Raw genomic sequence first — 16,941 nt, 5'->3', positions numbered from 1 at the left:
AAATATTATAGTGTCATTATTTCAATTGAAGATACGATTTCACTTTGAACACTGTGTTAACCTCTGGGCACTCCATTTTAAAATAAAAAGTGCCATGGAGTGGCCTGAAGGAGGAGCATTTCTTTTTCCAGTCTGCACAGACATCGCCAGCATGCAGTCCAACCATTATTTACTATGCAGTGATTTTCAGGACTCAGCCCTCTGTGTGTATATGCATCTCCCAGGGAAGTAGTCATGTACATCGAGAGAGAACTACGTTTCCTTAATGTTATCTATAGGTGTTTATGTATGTGTGTTTGTCCTGCGTGAATAGTACTTTTGTCAGCAAAATCATTATTTCAACACCAAATAATTAATTAGTCCACTTCCTATATACAATGTACAGTACTATGATTTTTCTTTAACTTGTTATTAATAATCATCTAAACAAACAATATACTTGTTGGCCAAAAAGAATGCTTACCTTAATATACAATTTGTGCAGAATTTTCACTTCTGGGTATGGTGCTCTCTAGCACAAAAAAAGGCATCCTTCATCAAGCTCAAAGGATTTTGGTTCCTGTGCACAGCAGATCACCAAGCACACTAATCACTACCCTTGTACCTTTCAGTGAGTTCCTTTTTGACTGCAGACATCGTAGGAGCTCTCCGTAGATGCTGTTCTACTGCAGATACTGTTTGTTTTTTTGTTTTTTACTTTAAATATCTTTTACTTGGGTGGCCATGGGGCTCCATCCCTGTTGCTGCTCCAGGAGTGTTGCCATAGTACCAGTCTCTGGAAAACTAGGAGGAAGAATCTTACTTTTTTGGCCTTAGTCTTTCCATTTGGCATAAAGTGCTTTGGTGCCTTTGCTCAACCTTCAGACAACTGTTATTTTAAGAGATTATTATGATTGAAATTGAAATGTATTTAAATAAGCAGGAGAATCTTGCATTGTATCTCCTGTGTCAGGAGATTTGGGAGTTATGGGAGTGTGTTCTTTGCCCCAAGACATGGCTCCAGACATAGCATGCAAGAAGGACACTATTAGAAGCCGTCTGAGTCAACTGAGATAAATCCTCACATATGGGCCCTAGGTTGGGTCTCTCATTCCATCCCAATCCTTTTCTCTGACAGCTTGACTACTAACAGGAACACAGGGATGTAGGACTGGAAGGGACTTCCTGGATCATTGAGTCCATCCCCATGAATTGCAGACATCCCTGTCATATAACAAGATAATGCTCCATAGTCACGAAGTGTCCGAGTGCATATCTTATGTTCTTCTGACCTCTTTGAAGCCATCTACCAGAAGAATTAACATTTTTTAGTGGAAAGATTTGCAATATATTGCAAACAGGCCCTTGGGGGAGACTTAGTTTTCTCACACAAAAATAAAACCTACATTCAGCATGAAGTCTAATATCATCTGGATTCCTTTGGCAGCTATTTTGGCCTGTCATAAACTAGTCAAAGGTTTGACCCATTGTCTCTGCAGCCCCCATCATCAGGTTCATGCCAGACTTGACACACACAAAAAACCCTGTTATATGATATTAGTGCTCAAGTTTCTTGAATGGAAAGTTGGTTTCTTAGTGGCAGTGACTTTGGCTCATAGAACAAATGAACTCTCAGACCTTATACCAGAATTTATGAGAAGGTACTTCTACAGATTCATTGGAGATTATTTTCCAAGCTTGTGTCAGAGTTCCACCTATATGAGCCATTTTGCCAACATTCTTTCCATGCCCTCATCTCTTTCCTCATATTCTTGTGTCGCATGTGGCCTAAAATTGGAAGATCATGTGAAGGATCACTCTACCTTGGTGATGTTTCTGTCACAGACATATGTGAGGCAGCTACATGGTATTCACTCCATACATTGACAAGACATTATTGACTAGATTTAGCTTTCAGGGAGGAGTCCCACTTTGGTGTCTCAGTCATGCAGAACATGTTTTCAAAGTAGTGGAGCTCAAACTCTCTGTCCCTTAGACTTTGGTTGCTTTCAGAGTGTCCTTTATATGAGCTAGACAATTTTTTGAGTTTTTGAACCCATCTCACTGCCTGGTAAAGTGATTGTATGATGCTTTTTGAGAAGTATCTTATCCCTCTCTTTTATTAGATTAAAAAACATACTTGTTCATATTGTTGGCACTGGCCTTGTTGTTGCTACCTGTTGCAGTTGTTAAGGTTACATTTTCTTTTGGGACATCCCTCAAGCTACTCCCTCTCCTGAAGTAAAAATCCTTCATAGAGGGTATCTTAAGAGAAGGAACAGATACTTTACTTTGTAATTCTGTTTCTCTGAAGATGTCATTTTGCAGATTTCCCACTTATCAATCCACCTCTCCATCATATTTAAGAACTTTTTTTTAATCTTACACTTTGATTAATTAGTTGTTTCGCCTTCCACTTCAACTGTTTTGTTTTGTGATTCATTTATGGGGTGGGGGCTTCACTTCCCACTCATTCAGAAACTGAGATCTCTAAGGGTAGCTGATTAGAGTTGTGGATGGTATTGGTGTAAGTGTGTGTGGCTTGTGCCCAGACTGACTACCTCTTCCCTCGGGGACCAAATATCTCATAGAGTTTGAGAAATTCCAGCAATCTTGCTCTAGGGAGGATCATATAGAATATTCAAGGAAGCAGAACTTTGTGGTAAGTATTTTTTCCTTCCTCAAGCAGATTAATGTTTGAACAGCAGAATTAAAACCCCATCATAAAAAGCTCAGAGGCAAAAATGAGAATAGAGAATAGGTGGATACTTATTTTACGAAGCAATTCATAACAAATTGTAGATTAAACATATTTGTAATAATAAACAAAATATTCCCTTACCTGTATTGTTAGTGTATGATAAGTTTTATTATTTAAAATTCAATTTAAAGAATGTAATTTTCACCATTTACAATATATTACCCATTTAGTTTTTTATACTTCACTCACTTTGATTATAAAAATAGTCCATTCAATTTCACATTTCTTTCCAAGTCATGTTCACCTTCTGGTTCTCATTAAGTCTTTTTTTTTTTGGCTTCCTGGAAGCAGAGAGACTATACCTCAGTCACTGAGCTCTAATGTTTCCTTTTTTTTTTTTTTTTTGCTGTTACAGCAGCTAGCTCTGAGACTCTGAAGAAAGTTCCAATTTTAACAAGGAAACTGTAAGGGTATGTCTACACTACCCGCCGGATCAGCAGGCAGTGATCGATCCAACGGGGGTCAATTTTTCGCATCTAGTCTAGATGCAATAAATCGACCTCCAAGCACTCTCCCGTCGACTACTGTAATCCACTGCCTTGAGAGGCGCAGGTGGAGTCGACGGGGGAGTGGTAGCAGTTGACTCACCACAGTGAAGACACTATGGTAAGTCGATCTAAGTACGTCGACTTCAGCTACATTATTCATGTAGCTGAAGTTGCGTAACTTAGATGGATTCTCCCCCCCCCCCCACCCTCCCAGTGTAGACCAGGCCTTAGAAGTGAGAGAGGAAAGGTTGTAGTAACTGTTCATCCATCCAATCCCTTGATTCTTCGCTGTATGAGGAAAGAGGCCTTCAGTCATGTACTCTCCCCTACTTCCACCTCTTTGGGCTTGGATTCTGTGCCTTCAGAGGTTAACTATCAACATGCAACAGAGCGTGGACGGTATCATATACAATCATACCCACATAGCCACATCTCATATCTTCTACTTTCGGGTTCTTTTGTCTTTAGCTGTTTGCAGACATTTTTCTTCTGTGTTCCCCCATCTGTTATGTCCTTGCTAGAATCTGCAGTTGAACGTGGGTTGAGTTCTTTCTCAGCAGAAAGTGTCCTGATGCTATTCTAAAGAATTTGTAAAGCTCATCAGACTGGTTGCGGATGAACTAGGTCAGGACATGGCAAGATGCATACTAACAGAGTCGATCCATTTGTCATCCTTTCTATAATACAGTTCCTTTTGGTATCTATTTATGGGTTAGATCAATGAGAACCTCATCCATATATTGCCACCTCACCTCTGGCTCAGAGGCTTGAATATAGAAGCAGATTCCAAGTCTTAAGTCACTGTTCTATCCTTTGGGGTTTCTAGAGGAAGAGCATCAAGTAGCTTTCCAGTGCCCAGAAATGATGTCTCCCTCACAGGGCCATATATAATGAACTACTTTCTGAGCAAGTAGAAATAGAAGGGCTTGCTGGCATATTTCAATCACAACCTTACCTTCCTCCTCCTTTCCTAAGATTGCCTTTCATTTTAGGAAGCCATACTATTCTAATCTGGGACATTTCAAACTTCAAAGGCAATAGAGACCCCCAGAATAATAAAGTTTGAGGTTTCCACTTCAAAGAGATAATTGGAGGTTCCCATCTTCTTCTTAGGCATGTCTCCTCACCCAGCATGAATGTACACAGAGGTCCTTTCCATGAACCTGAACTGCACATATCATTGTACGCTGTACATCAAGCCCTCTCCACTGCCTTTGTTTTGCCTTGGATGACATGTATTTTTAATTTTGTTTCTGCCCTTTCTGCTTTTGGCTTTCTCTCCTATTATATTTATGAAACTCTTGGTGGTTGGTATATTTTCAATATTATGCACTGTCTTATTCTGTGTAATTTAGAACGTCACTGGCAGAGCACACCAGAAAAAAAATCTATTTTTTAATATTAATACTTAAGTTAGAGAGAAGAGGAAGAGAAGAAAGGAAAGAAAAAAATAGAAGTAAAGAAAAGTATCCTGAACTTTGTGAAAGAACAAAAACTCTGTAAAAGATGTCAAATTCCAACTGTAAATAAAGCCCTATTAAATGTCATATTCTTCATTTATATATGTGAGAATGATTCAAGGCAATCATTAGATATAGCCTCTCACTTTAGTTTGTTTTAAAATCTGGTAAAGAGATGCATTAAGACTTTATAGATACTGGCAGATAGTTCAATATGTAGCTTCACGGTTATTCATTTACTGACTTCCCATGTAAAACTAGTGAGCTGCTAGTTACCTTGTTTTTGCTGAGGCATTCCTACAAAGAGATGCCTACCTGTTGAACAGAGAGGGCTGAGACATCAGCTATGAAAATCTACTTTCTAGAAGGCCACTACATTGTCTTGACAAGCCACATGTGGACTCTGGTGTCTTGTTATGTATGGTAAGACCACTTCTTGTATTAAGCAATGCTTGCCACATATTCTGTCTGTCAAAATATTTCTTGTGTTTTAGCCTAAGGAAAAAGGGAAATTACTTAGTGGTAATTAGATTTCTCATAGTCTTCCTCACATCTTACCCTATTTCCCCCCCTTCTTCATTCTTGAATTTCTATTTTATTTTTATTTGAAACTAGGGCTGTCAAGTGATTAAAAAAATTAATCGTGATTAATTGTGCAATTAAAAAATTTAATCACACCATTAAACAATAGAATATCATTTATTTAAATATTTTGGATGTTTTCTACATTTTCAAATATATTGATTTCAATTACAACACAGAATACAAAGTGTACAGTGCTCACTTTATATTTATTTTTGTTTACAAGTATTTGCTGTATATAAAAACAAAGGAAATAGTATTTTTCAATTCACTTAATACAAGTACTGTAGTGCAATCTCTTTATCATGAAAGTTGAACTTACAAATGTAAAATTATGTATAAAAAAACTGCATTCAAAAATAAAACAATGTAAAATTTTAGAGCATGGAAGTCCACTCAGTCCTACTTCTTGTTCAGCCAGTTGCTCAGACAAACAACTTTGCTTACATTTGCAGAAGATAATGCTGCCTGCTTCTTGTTCACACTGTCACCTGAAAGTAAGAGTAAGTGTTCTCATAGCAATGTTGTAGGCGGCATTGCAAGATATTTACGTGCCAGATGTACTAAAGATTCATATGTCCCTTCATGCTTCAACCACCATTCCAGGGGACATGCTGATGACAGGTTCTGCTCGATAACAATCCAAAGAAGTGCAGACCGACGCATGTTCATTTTCATTATCTGAGTCAGAGACCACCAGCAGAAGCTTGATTTTCCTTTTTGGTGGTTCGGGTTCTGTAGTTTCCACAGTGTTGCTCTTTTAAGACTTCTGAAAACATCTCCACATTTCGTCCCTCTCAGATTTTGGAAGGCACTTCAGATTCTTAAACCTTGGGTTGAGTGCTGTAGCTAACTTTAGAAATCTCACATTGGTACTTCCTTTGTGTTTTGTCAAATCTGCAGTGAAAGTGTTCTTAAAATGAACAACATGTGCTGGATCATCATCCGAGACTGCTATAACATGAAATATGTAGCAGAACACGGGTAAAATAGAATAGGGGACATACAGTTCTCCCTCAAGGAGTTCAGTTACAAATTTAATGAGTGCATTATTTTTTTAATGAGCGTCATCAGCATGGAAGCATGTCCTCTGGAATGGTGGCCAAAGCATGAAGGCCTACGAATGTTTGGCATATCTGGCGCATAAATACCTTGCAATGCTGGCTACAATAGTGCCATGCAAATGCCTGTTCTCACTTTCTGGTGGCATTGTAAATAAGAAGTGGGCAGCATTATCTCCCATAAATGTAAACAAACTTGTTCGTCTTAGTGATTAGCTGAACAAGAAGTAGGACTCAGTGGACTTGTAGGCTCTGAAGTTTTACATTGTTTTGGTTTTGAGTGCAGTTATGTAACACAAAAAAAATCTACATTTGTAAGTTGTACTGTCACGACAAAGAGATTGCACTATGGTACTTGTATGAGGTGAATTGAAAAATACTATTTATTTTGTTTATCATTTTTACAGTGTAAATATTTGTAATAAAAATAATATACATTTTGATTTCAATTAACACAGAATACTGTATGAAAATGTAGAAAAATATCCAAAATATATAATAAATTTCAATTGGTATTGTATTGTTTCACAGTGCAATTAAAACTGTGATTAATTGTGATTCATTTTTTTATAGCGATTCTTTTTTTTTTTTGAGTTAATCGCGTGAGTTAACTGCGATAAATCGACAGCCCTATTTGAAACATAATATGTACTGTGGAAGTCAAACAGGATCTGGATACTTCACACTGCTTTGTTGAAGAGAGGAGGACAACATCGATGGAAGGAGGGTGGAGTGTTCTATGAAGTGTTCTTTCCCCTTCCAATCCATGTCACTTTAGTCTTGTCTGGTTTTAGTTTGCGCCAGATGCTTTTTAATCCAAGAGCTGATCTCTTGTAGTTATTTTAACAGCCTTGTGATGTCAAAATGGTTGCATCTGTAGAAAATTAGATATACACGTGTGGTTTGTATATTGTTGAGAGCAGAGTCCAGGGTATCTCACTACCTCTCCAATTGATGTCATGAAAAGTCTAGGCCATGTTGGAGAGGAATGTTTGAAACCATTTTAGTGCTGCACTGTCTACCCAACTGTCATGTCAGCAGCACCAGAAGATTGAAAGCTGTGTAGGATTCAGGACCAAGTAGTATAACGACTAAGATGTGGCCTCCATCTTTTAGTGCTGTCATAGCTGTCTTTTTGCTGCCCCCCAGCCTGAAGCCAAGTTGCAAAGTATGCAGGATATACCAGATATAACACTGGTTTTAAACAAACAAATTTAGCTTGTAAAGTTTCTAGTTCAAACATTGTAGTACTGGTAACCAAAATATGAAACTGACTAAACAAAAGTGAAAAATTTCTGAACAGACAAGTGCAAAATTGTAAACCGACAACACAGATAGAGAAATGTACATTGGACTTTTAAAAATATTTAAGTAATAATATATTGGGTGATCTTTTATTACAAATGTTAGGAAAATAAAATTCTTTATTTTGTAAGTTGTCGGTGTCTTTTTAACTCAGATTCTGAGATACATAATGTACAACTGAAAATGTTTTGTAGATACAGAGATTTTTATGATCATCTTAGTCTGATCTCCTGCGTAACGCAGGATCTAGAACCTCACTCATTAATTCCTGCAGCAGTACCATGCTGTTTAAGCTATAGCATATCTTTTAGAAAGATAACCAGACTCAATTTAAAGATTTAAGGTGATGGAGAAACTGCCATGTTTCCAGGCAAGTTGTTCCAATGGCTAATTACCCTCACTGTTTAAAAAAAAATTACTTTATTTCTGGTCTTTATTTGTCTAGGCTCAGTTTCCTGACACTGAATTTTGTTAAACCTTTCAAAATGTTGAGACAAAGAATAATGGCAAAATTCCAGTGAAGGAATCAGATGTACCACAACTATTGAATGCACTGTTACTCAACTTTCTAAATCTAGAGATCCACTTTGTCAGCAAGTGGAACCAGGAAGATTAAACTGCAAAATATCTATAGCTGTATCTATAGCTAGTTCTTAGTTAGAATGTAAGCATTGTGATATGTGTCATAATTACAAGGCATCACATATTGGTTGATCTTCATGATACAAACTTCCAGTGCAATGTTAGGGTATCAGCCTGTGATTGCTTTGTCATTGAATACAATCTTCTTTCTCTCCTTTCCCCCCAGAACACAGGCTTCCGAATAGAAGGGGAGGGTATTTCTCCCCTTTCAACATATCTTCTGTAATCTAAACCAGGCTCCTGGAGTGGAAGTGTTTCTTCATTTTTCCCCCGAATCCACCCACATATTGGTTGCTATAATGGTAGGGAGCGATCCTGGTGACTGCTGTCTGGTAGTTCCCACATGTCAGGAAGCATGAGAATAAGTTCCTCTGATCAATATTTTGCTTGCTGTTTGTGAGCAATAGGAGCTCTGATAAAACACATGGGCTCTGTAAGAGCCTTATGCAGGTCTAGATTCACAGACTGAATACCACTGATCAAGTGCACAAAAGTTAAGAGGCAAGGCTGTTTCTTTCCCAACCATTTATTAAAGTTATGGTTTCCAAGATGAGCAAACAAAGATCTGTAATCACCAAGCTGCCATTCATTTCAATTGTACAAGTTTTCGTGTTCCAAAAGTTGGCTGCAGAAGCACCAAGTCAGGATTGTCCAAGGCACTTTAATTCTTAATAGACTCTAAGGCTAGGTCTACACTACCCGCCTGAATCGGCGGGTAGAAATCGACCTCTCGGGGATCGATTTATCGCGTCCCGTTGGGACGCGACAATCGATCCCCGAATCGACGCTCTTACTCCACCAGCGGAGGTGGGAGTAAGCGCCGTCGATAGAAAGCCGCAGAAGTCGATTTTGCCGCCGTCCTCACAGCGAGGTAAGTCAGCTGCGATATGTCGAATTCAGCTACGCTATTCACATAGCTGAATTTGCGTATCTTAAATCGACTCCCCCCTGTAGTGTAGATGTACCCTAAGAAACAGAGTTCCAAACTGCTGTTAAGGAGTGTCAGTAACTTTCTTCTGAATGGCTGACTTAACTCTTACATCGAAGATTTCAGGTTTTTGTATTATGATAGCGAAAAAGGTATGCATTTGACATCACCTTCTAGGACCTGACCAGTAAAGTCATGTAACCTTTGACTTGGCTTGTCAATATTTAAAGTCACAAGTAAAAAGAGAGGGAAAAGAGACTTCAGAGGCCAGGACTAATTTTAGTACTGTTTACGTTTCTGTGTACACTTCATATTTAGTTGCCATTTATAAATATCTTATTATCTTTGTTAAATTTTATGACACTTTATTGCATGTTTTATTACTTTAATTCATGTATTAAACATGTATTTTAACAATATTTGCATCTTATTATATGCTTCATAACAACTTGTCAAAGCATCATCAGTTAAACATTTATATTACAAATGCACTTTGTGATATGTTTGTAATAAACTGTAAAAAATTACCGGTACCTTTCCTTCAGCTAGTATTCATAAATCTAAATAATGCATTTCTAAACTCTACCTTAATTTAAAGCATTACCATGGTTCCAGTTAAATCTGATGCATTGTCTTAAGTGATGGTGGCCATCATGTTTCACATGGTGCTTCCCATCTGCTTTTTAGGTTAATTTGCTTGTCCAGTAGTAGCTCTGGATAATTTTAATTACTCTGTAAATATTTACAAAATAATCTGTTTAAATTTTGGAATTTCAACCTCATAGGTGCTATTCTCAGCTAAAATGATCTGGACTGACATTGTTAAGGATTTCCATTAATGATATCCGATTATGTATATTGTTTGTTATACATGGCCATTGCATAGGTAATGACCAGAAGGACAAAGAACTCTTTCCTTGATTAAAGTTTTTAAAACTATATTTTTTCCGTAAATCAGCCAATTCACTCTGCTCAATATAACATTCCATACATTGTTTTGAATCAATTTCCATTAAGCTAATTTAATTGAAATTTCTTCATCATAAGGATTACAATTGAGATGGTTTTTATGTTCCATCTGGCCAGCTAACTAAACTCATATCATTCATATATATATATTGCACTGTTATATCTAAGTGTACGGAATGTGTGGAGTTGAACAACTACCCAATATTGAAAGGTTGCCATATACCTAGTTATCATTTATCAGAAAATAATACGTATCATGATTGCTATCAGCCAGTTTTGGGGATGTCAGTGTTTTTATGTAAGCTTTGGTGAAAACAGCTGTCTAGTTATATCAGACATGTAAGCTATATTTTTTCACTATGATTTTGATTTTACAGTGGCTGCCATTTAAAAGTGATTTTACCAGGACTTACCATATCACCATATTGAAGAGATGACATGGTTTTTTCCTCTTCTAAACACTGGGAAATACTACCAGTACTCTCTGTTACAGTGATGGAACTCTGTTGACAAAGGACAAGTTTTTAATTATCAGAAGCCACTGTATGTTTATAAATATCTACAGTAGATGTATTTGTATCTGTACTGAAACCTAAACATACTTACGTACTTATGCTGAACCATGCAGTTGTTGCAATATGAGTTAATTAATATAAACAAGCACATTTCTGACTTATGTAGCACAGCATCATGTTGAAATTTTGTACTGGTGCTTTAAATAGGAAGTTAGTGAAAAGGAACAGCTAGGGGATTTGTGGGTGTGCATTTGAGAAAGGGAGAGGAAGGAAGTGTTGTTCATTAGTTTTTGTGAGTTTCCTTCAGTGAATATTTGATTGGGGAGATTGAATGTGCTATCATAGAATATAATAATAAATGGAGATATCCCATCTCCTAGAACCGGAAAGGACCTTGAAGGTCATTGAGTCCAGCCCCCTGCCTTCACTAGCAGGACCAACTACTGATTTTGCCCCAGATCCCCAAGTGGCCCCCTCAAGGATTGAACTCACAACCCTGGGTTTAGCAGGCCAATGCTCAAACCACTGAGCTATCCCTCCCACCCCAATAAATTGATTGCATTACTAGTATTCTTCATTTGTTATTAATTGCACCTAAAGAAAATCATGTTCAACAGGTGGTGATGACATGCCTACAGTTGTAACCTTTTGTTATTATTCTGGCTGACCGTCTGGAGCAAGTTTTAGGTCCTTATGCCTGAGATAGTCATTTACACCTGTACAAAGTGGATATAACACTATACTATTCTTATTTGGTAGCTCTTTTAATCATTTTTGCACAGATATAAATGACTACACCAGGTGCAGGATAGCGGGAAGTCAAACTCGGGTTTCCTCTCTCGCTCTCTTTTTTTAATTTACTGCTTATGAACAGATCTAGACTAATTGTCCTGGAGACTGAAGTCTTCTATCACCAGAACAGACACAGTCCAAATAGCAGCAGTCCAGGCTTCTCCACATAGCCGAGTAAGCTCTACATACACCTTCTGTAGGGAGGAGAGAACATTTCATTCCATGTCAACTCATTTCTTAGCATCACTGCCATGGGTGTACAATGCCAATTAGCTCAAGATTTTGATGCTCTTTTGGGTGATGTGGACATCTGGACTTGAAATTACTGATTCCACATAGGCTTACAGGTCTCCATCAGACTTTCAATTCGCTGTAACCTAAATAGGATTTGAATCACTGGTGATCCAAAGGTGAAATGCTGTATATTACATTACAACTGTCATAGCCATCGTATTTGCCATTCTGTTAGGTTGTCATCTTAGTTTTGGTAAGTTTTTGTATCACTGAGAATATTAAAAATATCTACAACACAGGAAGCCTATTTTTGAAAAGAATGTAGTTGCTTTTGTTCAGTGATGTTTGTGTGTGTGTTATTTACTTGCCTTTACCTATATGATTATTTTCTCTTGCAAAGCATTTTAACAGCTTTTGAGGTTTATTTTATGCAATAGTGTTATTGGGTAAAATTTTCAAAAGCTTGTAAGCAACAGGGCTGTGCCCTGTTTTCAAAAGTGACTAAGTTAATGGGACTTGGACTCCTCCTCAGTCACTTTGGCACTTTTGAGTATTTTACCCTTGGGCTTCCTTAGTTATGACTTTCCTTCACCTATCTTTTGTATCAAAGAAGTATTGTTATGTCTAGATAGACAGTTTCGTAGTTTGCTTCCTATTCTGAAATCCATTATAATCTCACAGGAATGGAGTATATATAGTTATCTATACATTGCAGTGGGAATTTGTCTTTAAGTTTGCTCAAAATGTGAGAGACTGTATCTCTTCATTCCCCTCATATCTGTTGCTTTTTCACATATATCCAATATACGTGGTATATGTGCATTTATTATTACTCTGCTGTTTGAGGTTTCTGTGTCTTGAACTGATTTATTTGCATTCCCTTTGTGATGGATTTTGCTATGATATTTATGCATTTAAAAAACATGTTTAGAATGTGTGTATGTATATGATGTGTGTTTGTGTACACAGATTTACACACAAAGATATATGTATATAAACACACATACATATTGTATATGGTCATGTAGTGAGGCGGAGTGGCCTCCCACTGACCCTGGGGGGGCGGGGGCAGGGAGGCACCGCTAACCCACTATAGGTCAAGATATGTAGGTGATAAATTACAGTGACATTTATCATGTATCTTTGACCAACTCACTTGCACTCTGCCCACTAACCCATCTTCATATTTTTATACTCCAAGCCTCTGAGCTGCTTCTAACATCTGCCATTTTAAAAAGAAAGTAATTTCCCACAATAGTACTTTCTATTTCCTCCTCTTTTTCTCCTTCCTGTGTGATTTTCCCCCAGAACTGTACTGGCTTGAGGTCAGGAACGGCAGTATTCAGTCCTGAAGCAATGACAAATCTGGTATATAATCTTGCTATATATCACGGCTCACAATAGAATCTTTATACCACAGGGATGAGAAAATTGTAGCTGTCTTTTGGAACATGCATCACTTGTTTCAGGCCCTGGAAGATTCAGATTTAATAGATCTTAAAATTAATATAGAAATTCATAAAAAGAACTGTTTTAAGTCATTTTGATTTTTCTAGTATTTATAATTTCATCTCTGTTTGAGGCATGTAATGTTGGATTCAGGGTAATTAAAAAATTTAGCTTTACAAGTGGAAAGGTATGAAAAATAGCACCAATCACATATTTTAAAGCTCTCTAAAATATTCCTAAAGTTGTCGTTCTGTTAAATAAATGTCACATACAGAATAGATGATATGGTGTGGTACAAAGGTTTTATCCCACTTGTATTTGGGATGGTCTGCATAATTTATATAAGGCTTCACTATTTGTGAATAATATGGCAACCCCAGACTCGTGCCAATGAAACCATCATACCATCACATCATGTATTATACGCAGAAAACACACACACAGCAGTGTTGAGGGTAATGCCGAAAAACTGTTGCCTGAAGGCTTGAAAAGTGACCAAAAATTAAGGTCACAATGCCAGTCTTGAGGAAAATAGTTCTTATAAATTAAACTCCACTCAACCCCCAATCACCTTAAAAATGTCTTTTAATGTGCTGCAGCTTCAGTTACTCTCAGCTGAAGCTTCTCTATTTTAGCTTACAGGGTCATGTGACCTCAGCCCATAGCAGTGTTTCAACAGTAATAGCGACAGCCATCTTGGATAAATGTAAGTGAATTTTTTCCTCATTACTACAGTTTCTGTCCCTCACATTCACTTTAACTCTGATTATAGTTAGAATACCTGGTAGCACTTCTATTTTGTGTCCAATGGTGTGGGTGACACAAAGTAACAGAAAGCAATTTTTTTGTCCTTATATATGCCGCAGCATCAGAATTACTTTGTGCTTTTGTGATATCTCAATTTTCAATCATGGTGTCATTTTACCAAAAGATAGCTTGTCAGTAGTTTTTGGTGTCAAAAACTGTTGGTCTGCCAAGAGAGAAATAATATAAAAAAACTTTGAGTTATATGACCTTGTTTTAGCCAGTTCAATACAAGGATAAAATTTATGACCATACATGTAAATATCTCTCTAAGAAAATACATCTTTAACTAAACCAGCTTCATAATTTCAATTTCATTCAGATTCAACCTTAAGTATAATAATTCATTCTCAACTTTGGCTGTGCATTCACTTAGGCATTTCATAAAGCAGGGGATGGAAATAGAGAAGTAAATATTCTATATAGCAGTGATAACCCAAACCATAATAATCTCAGACACCTTATCCAAAGGCACAATGTGGAGAATGAAGACCATTTGCCCGTTATTAATTCTTGTGGAATATCAAATACAACAGATGCCATTAAAAAGTCAACATTTATCAAAAGTTTTGCATTGGTGATAATGTTGATGGTGACTGCTCTATAATCCCAGTTCAGGTTGAAGAGAATTGAAATAACATTAGTGACTGGGACCATTGTGTCTGGTACAGTATTTGCCATTGAAATATCAGTATTTGTAAGCAGTTGACTTAGAATGGTATCTGAGCTTGCACTTAGATCAGTATTTAGTTCTGTATTGGCCTGCATATGGTTTCACCATTTATGAATAATGTAGCAATCCCAAACGCAAGGAAACCATCCAACTGTCTCATTACATTATATATATAATAAATGCACACATATAGCAGAGTTGAGGTACATGAATTTACCCCTGTGTTTAGAATATGAGCCATAAGTGTGTGGTAAATTTTTATATTAATGATAATATTTTCTTCTATATGACCCCAAAGAGCTAAAAAAATTGCTGAGGATACCCGGCCTCTTTCCTTTGGTGGAATGCAATGAACTGCAAAGCTGATATGAAAAGCAGCTGAAAAGTTGTAGTTATGTCTAACACCAGCAAATATGAAAGCTCCCTTCCTTCATATATCTGTCATATCATTCTAACACTGATAGGGGCAATCTCAGTGCATTGCCTTCACTAAAATTCAGACCCATAGTTATCTTAAAAATTGCTAGAGTTCAGATGTACTTGCAACTGTATTGCTATATTAACTATCCAGTAATGGATGCCATACCATATCATATACAATAGGATCTAGAAGCTGCCTGGGTAGAAAAACGTGCATTGAAATCATTCCATGGTTATCTTGAATTCCTATATGTATCAAATTCTAACATACCATAAAGGGTGGGCATAGCTGTCAACTAGATGTGGAAATGACATAGTAAAATAAATTGGGTGCACAAATTTTGACCAAATCTGTATGAATGAAAAAATATATTAAATTGGCCACAGATTACTAAAACACAGCAGGAATAATTTGAATCATGCAAAATAATTGCAAAGAATTCTCTAAGGAGGTAGGATTATTGGGAGAACCTGTACAAAATTTGGGAGGCGGTAACCTCAAGGGCAAACTAGTCTGTAATAATTACAGTGAATCTTAGCTTCATTTAATCCCAAAAGAAGAGAAGATTGTCGTGACCTAATGTATTTGTCGTTGCAAAGCTGAGTTCATGAATGACCTTACAAACCATATAAGATATAAATAGAATAGGGCCATTTGTTTTCGGTTTTTGTTTTATTTAATTTGTCACAGGAATTATTACAACAAAACCAGGTGAAACTCAGTGGAAAAAACTATTAATAATTTTTCTGGGTAAATATCAAGGTTTATTTTGGTGAACGGAAGGACTGTAGATGAATCAGTAGATTAATGCTTTGATGAATGGAATTCAATGAGGTTTGCTGCAGAACTAAAATGGAACTCACAACACAGTGCCACCTCAGAGTTTAAGAAAGCAATATATCTATAATCCCCAAATGAAACTTTTCATTTGAATAAACAATTTACTATTTTAGAAGAAAAACTATTAGCCTATAAATATTTATATTTAATAATTGGGCCACACCCTTTGCAGCGCATAGACTCAACTTAATACTTTTCTCCTGTTTTTGTTTTTTAAGAACTTTTGAATACTTCCTTGAGTTCTGAAATGTGTACATTCTGATACAGATTTTCATTTTCTTTCCATTTTTGTGTGCCAGATCTTTAAACTGTTATCTGCTAAAAGCTTGAAATGTGTACATGATGGGCGTGAGATTCATCAGTACATTCAGATGCGCACGCACTTCAGAGCGTGCGTGTGTGCCTGTTTGTTTATTGTGTGTATTTTCTAGCTTTGCATATACACACAGGCAGCTTTGCATATACACACAGACTAATGCATTATCATAATACGTATATCTCAGGCAATGTATTGTATTTTCCTAATAAAACAAGTTATTTTTATATATTTGAATGATACAAAAGTAAGGTGAAAATCAGAAAAAAAAATTGTAAACCCTGGAATTTTTTTCGGTAAAAATTGTTTTAAACTGAAAACAAAGGGGCTTGGATATAAATATATACAGATATATACAAATCAAAAGGGTGTTTGTGCTTATATATCTATATATAATATAAAGTGTTAATTTGTGAGATCATTCATGAACTAAGCCTTACAGTGATAAATTTATCAGATTAAGAAAATCACTATATACATACATGTAATCAAAGACCATTATTCAATGGAGCTCTATTCCAGTGTAGATCCAATTGCAGACTCAGTCCCATATGTGTTCACCTTGTGATGTGTAGCTTTTCTGGCATCTCCATTACATTTCACTATATGACCTTACACAGTAAAATTGAGCAGCTAAAGAATTAGCCCAAACTGATAACTGTCTTAGCCTTGCAGCAATAAACAATGTCAGGAAATAATACTAATACCATGAAGACGTGATT

At 36.7% G+C, this 16,941-nt stretch overlaps 1 protein-coding gene across 43 annotated transcripts in view; it reads left to right on the top strand.

Annotated features, from left to right (window-relative positions):
• Positions 1–16,941, top strand: part of FOXP2 (forkhead box P2) — a 584,095-nt gene that overhangs the window by 470,981 nt on the left and 96,173 nt on the right. For 2 of the 43 annotated variants that reach the window (XM_065556456.1, XM_065556442.1), the window contains exon 2: positions 13,801–13,871. The exons of the other annotated variants lie outside the window; for them this stretch is intronic. The gene's annotated coding sequence lies outside the window, so the exon portion shown is untranslated. The remainder of the gene's footprint in view (positions 1–13,800; positions 13,872–16,941) is intronic. 43 annotated transcript variants of the gene reach the window in all.

Source organism: Chrysemys picta, chromosome 1 (assembly GCF_011386835.1).
Source record: "Chrysemys picta bellii isolate R12L10 chromosome 1, ASM1138683v2, whole genome shotgun sequence".
NCBI classification, from domain to species: domain Eukaryota; kingdom Metazoa; phylum Chordata; order Testudines; family Emydidae; genus Chrysemys; species Chrysemys picta.
Note: the sequence above shows the minus strand (reverse complement) of the source record. Positions and strands in the feature narration are given on the sequence as shown.